This window comes from Staurois parvus, unplaced genomic scaffold (assembly GCF_062004578.1).
Source record: "Staurois parvus isolate SC_StPar_1 unplaced genomic scaffold, SC_StPar_1.0 ptg000136l, whole genome shotgun sequence".
Taxonomy (NCBI): Eukaryota; Metazoa; Chordata; class Amphibia; order Anura; family Ranidae; genus Staurois; species Staurois parvus.
The window spans coordinates 380003-392231 of NW_028317932.1; the positions used below are offsets into that span (position 1 = coordinate 380003).

Consider the following 12229-nt stretch of genomic DNA (forward strand, 5'->3'; position numbering starts at 1 on the left):
GAGAGAGGTGCTAGTGTGAACAAGCCTTAATGCTGTTACGTGTAGACCTCCATCTGCTCCCCGTTCAAAGGCAGTTAGCAGCTTGGCACTGCTGATGGATCATCACTGTTGTGTGGTAACACATGGACATCATGATGTGGGTTAACATACGTTGCATTAAAGCAGTGGTTCTCAACCTTCCTAATGCCGCGACCCTTTAATTCCTCATGTTGTGGTGACCCCCAACCATAAAATTATTTACCCAGCAATTATAATTCATGAGTGTCGTTTTATCTTCAATACTGCTGCTTTCTACACAGTAGCTGCTTTCTACACAGTAGCTGCTCTTACACATCGGAAATATGTGTTTTCCGATTGTCTTAGGCGACCCCTGTGAAAGGGTCGTTCGACCCCCAAAGGGGTCGCGACCCACAGGTTGAGAACCACTGCATTAAAGGATAAGTTCACCTTTTGTACCATTTTACAGCCATATTCAGAGTGTAACATGTAACGAAAGGACCGGCCTTCGCTCCCCAACGTTCCCCAGTTGTGATCTCCCCCCGCTAGCTGTTACAATTTAAAAACTGTGGCTGTGTGGGGCTCTGCCTGGCCGCGTCACTGTAAATGAGAAAACTACAACTTTGCAGCTGTCGGTCTGTAGTTTTTATTGAACTATCACGGCGGTGTGGAGCACTGTGGTAGTTCATTGATTCTTCATGTCAGAGTATATCTGCTTGTGTGTACGAGTTCCAAGCACACAGATACACTGACAGGTCTGCCGGAGTCCTGCCCAGGACCAGCAATCTGCTGATCGCTGGAGAAATGCTTTACAGACTCCCAAAACAGAAAATAGTAAATCCACATCATTTTACCTGCAAAAAAATGTACATTTATTATTTTTCATTAAAAGGTGAACTTATCCTTTAAGGAAGCTCATTTATTTGAACATGCTGCCCAATGTACCAAGCCAGGTGCCTGCACTATTTATTCTGATGCAGCACTCCCCAGTACATGGTAATGCATTACCACACATTGTCCCCATTAAAAATAAAAGGGGCCGCAGTGTGCCAATGCAGGTTTTCATGTACCAGATCTAAGTTTACCTTCCTCATACTGGAAATTAGCTTTTTTTTTTTTTTTTTTAAAAGGCTTCAACAAGCTTGTTCGGAGCTTTGCAAACACTTAGTAGAAGCTCACTGTACACAAGGATCTTTGCCAAACTGAAGATCCAACAAAACTAAAAAGACACAACTAGAAGGGCTTGTTTACACTTGCTTTGCCCTCTGAAGTGATTTGCTTTTCAGGAGGTATTTGATAGGCAGCTGGGAGGCGTTTTGTTGCCTCCCAATCACTTGATTTCAACCTGTAAAGTCTGCACAACCGCACCACAAACACATGCATTGCACATGATTACAGCACAGCCCCATTCATTTAAAAGGGTCAGGCTCTGTAGCGGTACTACCTGCTAAAAATGACAGGAGTTATCATTTTTGCTGCGCCCATTTGTGTACATGCCTGTCTAGTTGCTTTTGCAGCTTAAAAGAGGAGTGGTACACTTTTTCTTTACCTCCCCCTACCACAAGCATACACTAGGCCTTAGGTGCTAGACATATTCCCTGTGCTAAGCAAGTACTGTACTTTCACTAATAGTGCCAAGTGTTCCTCCATTAAACCCTGTGTATCCCTTAAGTCTAAAGTCTGAATTTTACTTTTGGATGGCGTAGGGGAAGACTGAAAGCACGTTTGTTTGTTTTTCTGCCCTATGTTTCATTAGGGAGACTTCCCTTCACTTCCTGTGCTGTACACTCAACAGGAAGTGAGAGAATATATTTGTTATGTGAGAGAAAACCTTTCAGACAATTGTCACAGCAACAAGTGTCCCCACTGAAATATTTCCCCTCTATTCCTGTTGAAGTGACTCAACATTTTGGATTTCCCTCACTTGTCCTTCCTGGTGACATTGGTGATCAGAACAATTAGGGCTCCTTTACACCAGATGCAGTCAGGTGCATTTTTAAACACAGCACAAACACATATGCAAGAAAAATGAATGTATGTCAACAGGCTGAGTTTACACCACTGCAGTGCTTCAAAAAAAAAAAAAAAGTCCATCAAGCTGCATTTTTCTGCACTGGAACGCATTGCAAATGCTGGAAATGTGCACAACTGCACCACATGAACGCGTGCAAATGTGTGGAAAAACAGCTTAGTAAGAAAAATACATTTTAATAAACGAGTAAAAATATTTTCCTAAACACAGTGTCCCGCGATCTGTGCGCGCAGTCAGTGCGCTGCCCTGTGCTCAGTCAGTGGGGTGCCCCGTGATGGGCGCGCAGTCAGTGGGGTGCCCCGTGATGGGCGCGCAGTCAGTGGGGTGCCCCGTGATGGGCGCGCAGTCAGTGGGGTGCCCCGTGATGGGCGCGCAGTCAGTGGGGTGCCCCGTGATGGGCGCGCAGTCAGTGGGGTGCCCCGTGATGGGCGCGCAGTCAGTGGGGTTTCCCGTGATGGGCGCGCAGTCAGTGGGGTGTCCCGTGATGGGCGCGCAGTCAGTGGGGTTTCCCGTGATGGGCGCGCAGTCAGTGCGGTTTCCCGTGATGGGCGCGCAGTCAGTGGGGTTCCCCGTGATCGGCGTGCAGTCAGTGGGGTTCCCCGTGATCGGCGTGCAGTCAGTGGGGTGCCCCGTGATCGGCGTGCAGTCAGTGGGGTGCCCCGTGATCGGCGTGCAGTCAGTGGGGTGCCCCGTGATCGGCGTGCAGTCAGTGGGGTGCCCCGTGATCGGTGTGCAGTCAGTGGGGTTCCCCGTCATGGGCGTGCAGTCAGTGGGGTGCCCCGTGATCAGTGTGCAGTCAGTATTCTCTCCTATGGGGCACACAGCTGTCTCTGAGCAGACAGTGCTGCCCCCGCCTGTCACAAGCTAGGATAATACCCGGCTGTCACTACCTGGACACGCCCCCGAGCCCACCATACCTCACCTTGCAGCCCCCATACAGCACAACGGTGGCCCTGCAACACACCGCTTACCTGGGCCCCTTCCAGAGTGCTCTGGGGGAAAACTGGCCGCAGTCTCCGCCCTCAACACAACGTGACACCCGGCTCCTCCCCGCACCGTGACGTCGCCTCCCACATCCCTACCTCTGTGGTGGGTGAGGCCGGATAAGGGGGCGTGTCCTGTGTGCGGTACAAACATGTGTGTGGGCTCCAGAGGCACAACTCTTTCCAGTGTATGTCTCCAGTAGGAAGACATTTTGGCGCTGACTCTTTCTTACATATTTAGGATGCTGTGCTTCAACAAAATGGTTCCTTCTTGCCGAGCTGTACAATTTTAAATATGTGACTAAAAGAGACACATTTGATATTAGGATTGAAAAAAGAATTGGAATAGCCGAAATATTTACTACTTCATATCCCACAGTTATAGGAAATAAACAGTAGGTGAGAGTCCTGTCCATACCCTCTGTCGTGGCAGTTTATGTGGAAAGTTGTGTGCCACGGACAGAGATCTCAGTGTTCTCTATAATGTTAACAAGGCATGCCAGTGTTATTTTTTTCATTCCACTCTGTACATTGTGCTGTATGTGACATATTCTGGCCAGTCCTAATCTGTACATTGTGCTGTAGGTGACATATTCTGGGCAGTCCTAATCTGTACATTGTGCTGTAGGTGACATATTCTGGGCAGTCCTAATCTGTACATTGTGCTGTATGTGACATATTCTGGGCAGTCCTAATCTGTACATTGTGTTGCATGTGTATGTTGTACATTGTGCTTGTACATGCCTTATTTTGGACTGCCCCACTCTGTACTTTGTTCTGTATGTGACCTGCCTTAGTCTGTACATTGTTCTTGTATATGACATACTGTAGGCCACCACAATGTGTACATTCTGCTGTACATGACACACTGTGGGCTTCCTTAGTCAGTATATTGTGCTGTACATGAAATACTGCCTCCCCCCCCCGCACTCTATACATTGTGCTGTACATGACATACCACCCCCTCCCCCCCACTCTATACATTGTGTTGTACATGAACTACTGCCCCCGCACTCTATACATTGTGCTGTACATGAAATACTGCCCCCCCCGCACTCTATACATTGTGCTGTACATTAAATACTGCCCCCCACTATATACATTGTGCTGTACATGACATACCCCCCCCCACTCTATACATTGTGCTGTACATGAAATACTGCCCCCCCACTCTATACATTATGCTGTACATGAAATACTGCCCCCCCATTCTATACATTGTGCTGTACGTAACATACTGTGCCCTCCACTTTATACATTGTGCTATACATGAAATGCTGGGGATAGATTTACTAAAACGGGTGCAACTGTACATGGTAGTCAATCAGCTTCTAACCTCAGCTTGTTCCACTTTGGCAATAAACCTGGAAGCTGATTGGTTTCTATGCAGATGTGCACCTGATTTTGCACTCTCCAGCTTTAGTAAATAAACTCCACTGTGCCCCCCCCCCATACCTTGTGCTGTACAGGATATACTGTGGGCCCCTCAGTCTATACATTGTGCTGTACATTACACACCGTGGGCTGTCTTACTCTGTACATTGTGCTGTACATGACCTACTGTGGGACCTCCACCTTATTACATTGTGTTGTATGTGACATACTATGGTCCGTCCCACTCTGTGGATTGTGCTGCTTATGAAATCTTCCCTGATCTCCCTTATTTTTAATAAATGCTTGCAGTACTGGGGTGCTAGTGTTTGAAGGGGCTGTCCCCCCACATTGTCCCTCTCCTCATCCTCTCTGCTTTGTAAACATTCACCTTACCACTATGAAAGCTTTCGAAAGGAAAGAATAAAATACCCTACTACTACTACTTCTACGTCTACTACTACTACTACTTCTACTACTACTACTACTACTACTTCTACTTCTACTACTTCTACTACTACTACTACTTCTACTTCTACTACTATACTGCTACTACTTCTACGTCTACTATTACTACTTCTACTACTATTATTACTACTACTTCTACATCTACTACTATTATTACTACTACTTCTACTACTACGACATCTACTACTACTACTTCTACGTCTACTACTACTACTTCTACGTCTATTACTACTACTACTACTACTATTACTTCTACGTCTACTATTACTACTTCTACTACATCTACTACTATTATTACTACTACTTCTACATCTACTATTACTACTACTTCTACTACTACTACTACTATTTCTTCTTCTACTACTACTTCTACCACTTCTACTACTACTACTTCTACGTCTACTATTTCTACTTCTACTACTACTACTTCTACTACTTCTACGTCTACTATTACTACTTCTACTACTATTATTACTCATAATTCTACTTCTACTACTATTATTACTACTAATTCTACTTCTATGTCTACTATTACTACTTCTACTACTATTATTACTACTAATTCTACTTCTACTACTACTACTTCTATGTCTACTATTACTACTTCTACTACTACTACTTCTACGTCTACTATTACTACTTCTACATCTACTACTACTACTACTACTACTACTACTACTTCTACTACTACTATTACTACTATTTCTTATTCTACTACTGCTTCTACTACTACTACTTCTACTTCTACTTCTACTACTACTACTTCTACTACTACTTCTAATTATACTACTAGTACTAATACTACTACTTCTAATTATACTACTACTACTTCTAATTCAACTTCTAGCACTACTACTACTTCTATTACTACTACTACTTCTATTACTACTACTTCTAATCCTATTGATAGTACTACTACTACTTCTATTACTACTAATATTACTTCTACGTGTACTATTACTACTTCTACTACTACTTCTACTATTACTACTTCTACTACTACTATTACTACTATTTCTACTTCTTCTACTACTACTACTACTACTACTATTATTATTATTATAATACAGTATTTATATAGCGCTAAAAGGTTTGCTCAGAGCTGTACATTATAGTGGGGGACAGAACATGAGACTATACAGTAACAAAACAAAACACGAGGGGGTCAAGGGCCCTGCTCTTTTGAGCTTACAATCTAGGACTACTACTACTTCTAATTCTACTAATACTAGTAGTACTACAACTACTTCTACTACTAGTACTACTACTACTACTGCTATTACTACTACTGCCACTTCTACTACTACTATTACTACTTCTACTACTACTTCTACTACTACTATTACTACTACTTCTACTACTATTTCTAATACTATTACTACTACTACTTCTACTACTACTTCTACTACTACTATTACTACTACTTCTACTACTATTTCTAATACTATTACTACTACTACTTCTACTACTTGCTGAAGCCCAAGGGAATACCCAGAGTCAGATTTCTATCACTAGGGAATAGGTATGGGGGAAGGGGGGAGAGTCCATCACTTTCACAGCCTGTTATCTCTCCCCCAAGACTCACATACTCATTTTATTTTTACCATTGTTGTGATTGGGAAACAAAAGGGGAACACAGGGAAAGTGGAGGGGCTCCGCTATCAAGGGAACCTGTTATCTTGCCCTGAGTGCTTTAAACAGGCATGTTGTCTTTTACAGTGGTGAGGTTTATTAGTGTATCCTGGACTGTGGTCCCTTAACCACTTGACCTTCAGAAGGTTTTACCCCTTTCATGACCAGGGCATTTTATTGCTATTCAGCAGTGTGCTGCTTTAACTGGCAATTGCTTGTTCATGCAACACTGTACCCAAATTAAATGTATAACTTTTTTTCACATCAATAGAGCTTCCTTTTGGTGGTATTTGATCACCATTGGGGTTTTTATTGTTTATTATGTAAACATAAAAGGCCGAAAATTTTGAAAAAAAAACTACAGTTTAAAAATATCCAATACCAATCAGATTTCTTCATAAATTTAGACCAAAATGTATTCTGCTACATGTCTTTAGTAAAACAAAAACCCAATAAGTGTATAAAAATTGGTTTGTGTAAAAGTTATAATGTCTACACACTAATGTATATATTCTGGAATTTATGCAGCTATAGATGTTATACTAATAATGGTGGTGATCAGCGGTTTAGAGTGTGACTGTGATGGTGTGGTGGGCAATCTGGTGCTAACAGACACTGGCTAGGAGGGACACTGGCACTGACGTCACTACTGACACTAATAGAGTGATCAGGTATTGTATAATACTGTACACTGTATTAATGACACTGGCTGGGAAGGGGTTAATATCTGGGGCAATGAAGGGGTTAACTGTGTGCCTAACAAGTGTAATGTGTGCTGATTTTACTCACCGATCTGGCTGTTTTTTTCCCTGCTTCCAGTCCACAACACAGAGTTTGGCCATATTGGAAGGGTTAATGCTACTCGGATTGCTATTGGCTGTAGGGACTTCCAGTAAAGGGTGTGTATCCTGGAACAGTGGGAGGACAAAGACAGGTGGGAAGAGGAGGCAGTGTGTGCAAGGTGAGGAATGTGCAGTACCAGGTGTGTGTGTCCCCGGCATCTGCTGTGTTGAATAGGAATCACTGCTGTGTATGACTTGCGGTGATTCTAGAAATACGCTGTTCTCAGTTTGCAGTGTTACATTACCAGGCTCCAGAGGAGAGAGGGGGACTGTCACTGAGGACACTGCCTGCTTCTCTAGAGCTGTGAGAGACCTCCAGCCATTGTTTCATTTTGCTTAGGTAATGTGTGGGATTATAAATAATTGCAAACTCCAAATGGAAATTCAGGGCCCCAACCCTGGCCAACTATATACAGAGTCCAATGGATAGTGGTATAGAAAGGTACTCTCACCTTAGTAAGACATTGTTTAGAGTCATGGCCTAATCTAGGGGGGTGCTGGGGTGGGCTGCGGCCCACAGATTTCAGTTGCACCCCCCCATTCCCAGGCAACACCCTCTGCCCATGAAGCTTGTGCCCAGCAGGGTTGCAAACTGTCCATCAGAAAAAACTGCCGGTAGATTTTGGAGCGGCTGGCTGCACTGGTGAAGGCTGAGTGTCCGTAACACTCCCACAGAACCTGGCCAGCATAATCCCCCGACCTCCTCTCCTGCACAGAAGAGAGAAGCGAGAAGAGAGAGATCAATTTGCTCCACCTCTTCCCACCCCTCTCCTCTGTCTCTGTCCCGCCCACACTCCAATCCCCATTCAGTGCTGTACCTGAGAAAGGGAATGTGTGGGTGGGAGATTTGAAGTACTGCAGCCGGCAGATCCATCTGGCTGTGTATGATTGATGCAGCTGTCTCAGCCTGCAGAGACCAGCCTGGGGTGAGTGAGCTCTGCACCAGGACTGAACATTCCCCATCTCCATCCCTTCTCTCCCCATATATCTCCCTCTTCTTCTGTCTTCTACTTGGAGCTTCACAAACTTTCCCAGTTGATGTAATGTGCAGTTAGCACTTAGGCTAGGCTCACACCTGTGTGGGTGATTGTGGCTGCAGGACTGCACCTGTTCCTGTAGCAGGGACCATCCACACAGAAAAACGCTCAGGAGATGCGTGGGGGTGCCATTAATCCTAATGACAGTCCCGCACACTGGGAACTGCAAATAAATGAATGGGCTGCCATGCCTGCACAAAACTCAGCTCGCAGACTTGCACAAGTGTGAACCTGGCCTAAGGGTCCAGGTCAACTTAACTCTGATGTAAGGGGGCCCTCCGCCAGATTCTGATGTAAGGGAGGACTCCTCTGGATTGTGATATAAGGGGCACTCTGCCAGATTCTGATGTAACAGGGCCCTCCGCCACGTTCTGATGTAAGGGAGCCCTCCACTGGATGTAAGGGGACCCTCTGCCAGATTCTGATGTAAGGGAGGACTCCTCTGGATTCTGATGTAAGGGGGCACTCTGCCAGATTCTGATGTAACGGGGCCCTCCGCCACATTCTGATGTAAGGGAGCCCTCCACTGGATGTAAGGGGGCACTCTGCCAGGCTCTCCTGTAAGAGGGTACTCTGCTGGATTCTGATTTAAGGTGGCACTCTGCCATGCTCTGATGTAAGGGGGCCCTCCACCAGAATCTTATGTAAGGGAGCACTCCACTGGATTCTGATGTAAGGGGGCACTCTGCCAGATTCTGATATAAGGGGGCCATCCGCCACATTCTGATTCAAGGGAGACCTCCACTGGATGTAAGGGGGTATTCTGCCAAGCTGTCCTGTAAGAGGGCACTCTGCTGGATTCTGATGTAAGGTGGCACTCTGCCAGGCTCTGATGTAAGGGGTCCCTCCACCAGATTCTTATGTAAGGGGAACTCTGCCAGGCTCTGATGTAAGGGAGCCCTCCACCAGATTCTGTTGTAAGGAGGCACTCTGCCAGACTAAGATGTAAGGGGGCCCTCTGGCAGATTCTAATGTAGGAATGCACTCTGCCAGGCTCTGATTTAGGGGGCACTTGGCTGTAAGCTGGGACTCTGATGTAAGGTGGTGGCACTCTGGGGACACTGATGTGAGGGGGGAATCTGATGTATAGGGGGAATTGTGGGGACTTTGATGCAAGGGAGGACTCCGATGTGAATGTGGCACTCATCCTAACTGCTGCACTCCATATGTTGTTTTGTTTCTTACTCCTGTCCCCTGTATTTTATACATTATGCTGTACATAGTACTGACCAAAGTGATCATTGTCTCAACAGTTGCTGGTTTTAATTAAGTGCTTGTCTGAGTTAGGCTTAATAAGGCAGCCCATACAATAGTCATATCTTTGTGTGCATAAAAACATGCTGTATGTAATGGAAAGGGTTCTTTAATAAAAAGGTATCCTTTGTCCTGAGGTTTATTTGTGCCTGTGAGAATGTCAGTTGTGGCATAGTAATTAGTATTATGTGGCATAGTAATTAGTATTTTGTAAGTACAAAGACTGTGGTATATGTGTGCATTGTATATAGCAGGCACAGATTCTGTTCAGTTCCCCTTAAGGAACCCCCCCCCCCCCTGGCCAGCCATAGAACTTTTCTGTTCTGTCCCAGTGTGAGAGGCAGATTACTTGTTATGTGTGCTGTTAATGATTACACATTGTTTATAATATTTAACGTCTGCTTGCCTTTATTATATGTAGCACCCTCTAGTATGCTAATAGGGTAGTGTAGGTACATTTATTGTGTATGACTCATGGTAACTGTGTGAGTCTGTAATTAGGTTAGGATTCTGCAGATCAGGCTCGATGGCCTAACAGGTTGGCACTCTTTCGCCTCCTCCTGCTTCTGGAGGACCATGGAACCTTTCAGAAGTCAGAGGGCGGAAGGGGTGGAGACCTAATTTGCATGTTTATGGGAGTCTAACCAATCCCAGGTTTGGAGGCCCTGGTAGAGTGGTGAAACCAACCCATAAATATGGAGAGTCAGGCTAGCAGGGAAGTCGGGTGGAAGATGGAGTGCTGAGGAGACTGTCGGTGCCTATGAGGGGTCCCCTAGGTCTACGTGGGGCTGGCCTCCAGGTTGGGCTTGGGCTGGCTCAGAAGGGTCTATTCAGCATCACAGCGTGAACTGGATCAAGGCCTGGGAGCAAGGAGGACAGAGTGAGTACATCAGCATACGCAGGGATTTATAAGAGGAGACCCTGCCACATGTATCAAGCTTTCAAAGGACAGCCCTGTGCTTAATCCTTTATCCTTCTCCTGGGAGAACAGCCAGGAGGGCTGGTAGTGTCTGCAGGCTGTGAAGCTGAGAGCAGTTCTGCAAGGGAGTGGAGACATCTCTGCATGTACTGTAGTTTTCAACTAGCTAAGCTAACTTTTAGAGGGGCTGCGAGTCCCTAGCCTGTAAGGGGCTGTTACTACTTATACTCAATGACTGACTGTTTTCAAGGAAAAGAACAATACGAAAAATAGGAAGAAATTTGTCCCTGTGCATTGATTCAGTCAAACTGGGCATCCCATAATCCCTATTACCCTATCCAAGGTATTTCCTTTAATAAAATAACAAGAACTAAGCTCATGGACTGTTCACTGACTGGCTGTAAGTGTGGAAGATATGTGTTGCCTGACTATGTGGAGCTTAGGGGGACCTAGACACACAGCAGCCCTCAAGGGGGTAGTGCTACATATACATCCTCTGCCCTGCTGACCCCTTGTGCACTGCCTTACTGACCCCAGTACAATCCCATTCTGATCGCCTGTCCTCTGCCCTACTGTCCCGTTCTCCACCCTGTTGACCCCTGTCCTCCGCTCTGCTGATCCCTGCTCTCTCTCTCTGCTGACCCCTGTCCTCCGCTCTGCTGCCCCTTATCCTCTGCCCTCCTGACTCATGTACACTTGTATGCTCACCTCCCGTTCTCTGCCCTGCTGGCCCACTACACACTGCCCTGCTGCCCCTGTTCTCTGCTCTGCTGACCTCCTATCCTCTGCCCCTCTGACATTTTTTTACTCCACCTCCACATCAGACCGGCTAGATCCAGCCCTGTTTTAGTACTGCATCTGTTGGAGTATTGTCTTTTTCTCTTTCGTTGTGGGGATTTAGCCACTAGTCCATACCATGAAAGGGTTCAGTATTATCAACCTGTTAAAAGGCTTTTTGACACAACTGGGCAACCAGACATGTTAAGGTAAAGTAGGCTAAAAGGAACCATAAAGCCACCCACTTAAAATTTAAAAAATTAAACATGTAAAAAATATACCAAATATATAAAAAAAAAATCACCTAAAATATTTCTCTATCTGATGATTTGTCTTATAGTCACAAATGAAAAAAAAATTTGTGAAATGACACACTCAGTTTCACACACCATTCTGCATTGTAAGAAGTATGTTTTACGTCTGCTTAATAGTGCTAGGTAATCATTATAAAAAGGGAGTGACCTTGGTGTAATAGAACTGACCTACGATTAGCAAAAATGTGACTGTGGCCCTGTTAATGTTACAGTGTGTACTTTTAGACAATGACCTCCTGATAGTCTGGATGGAATGAGTCTCTAGTACATAATATTTCACTAGTCTGTCCATCACGAGGCCAGCTTCCCTAACTCAAGACACCAAGGGCATCAAAACCAGCTGGTTTCTAGAAACGATGTTTCAGACATTGACCTATATAATCAGAATTTGTTGTTCTTGTTTCTCAGGTGTTCCGAATATTTATATATATATATATATATATATATATATATTTTGCAAAATGTTAATGGGGCCACTTATGCTTATGCATTGTGGTAACGTGCGCTAAAGCACATACTTGACTTGTTTTTCCACAACGCATAGCATTGCACATGGTTTATGTGCAATGCTTTCTGGCGTCATTCATTGTGAAAGACACCCCC

General features: G+C 44.9%; 1 protein-coding gene across 1 annotated transcript in view; it reads right to left on the minus strand.

Annotated features, from left to right (window-relative positions):
* The window catches only part of GALNT11 (polypeptide N-acetylgalactosaminyltransferase 11), a 57985-nt gene extending 54859 nt beyond the window's left edge, over nucleotides 1–3126 (minus strand). The window contains exon 1 of the mRNA XM_089673112.1: nucleotides 3001–3126. The gene's annotated coding sequence lies outside the window, so the exon portion shown is untranslated. The remainder of the gene's footprint in view (nucleotides 1–3000) is intronic.
* Nucleotides 3127–12229: the final 9103 nt, after the last annotated feature.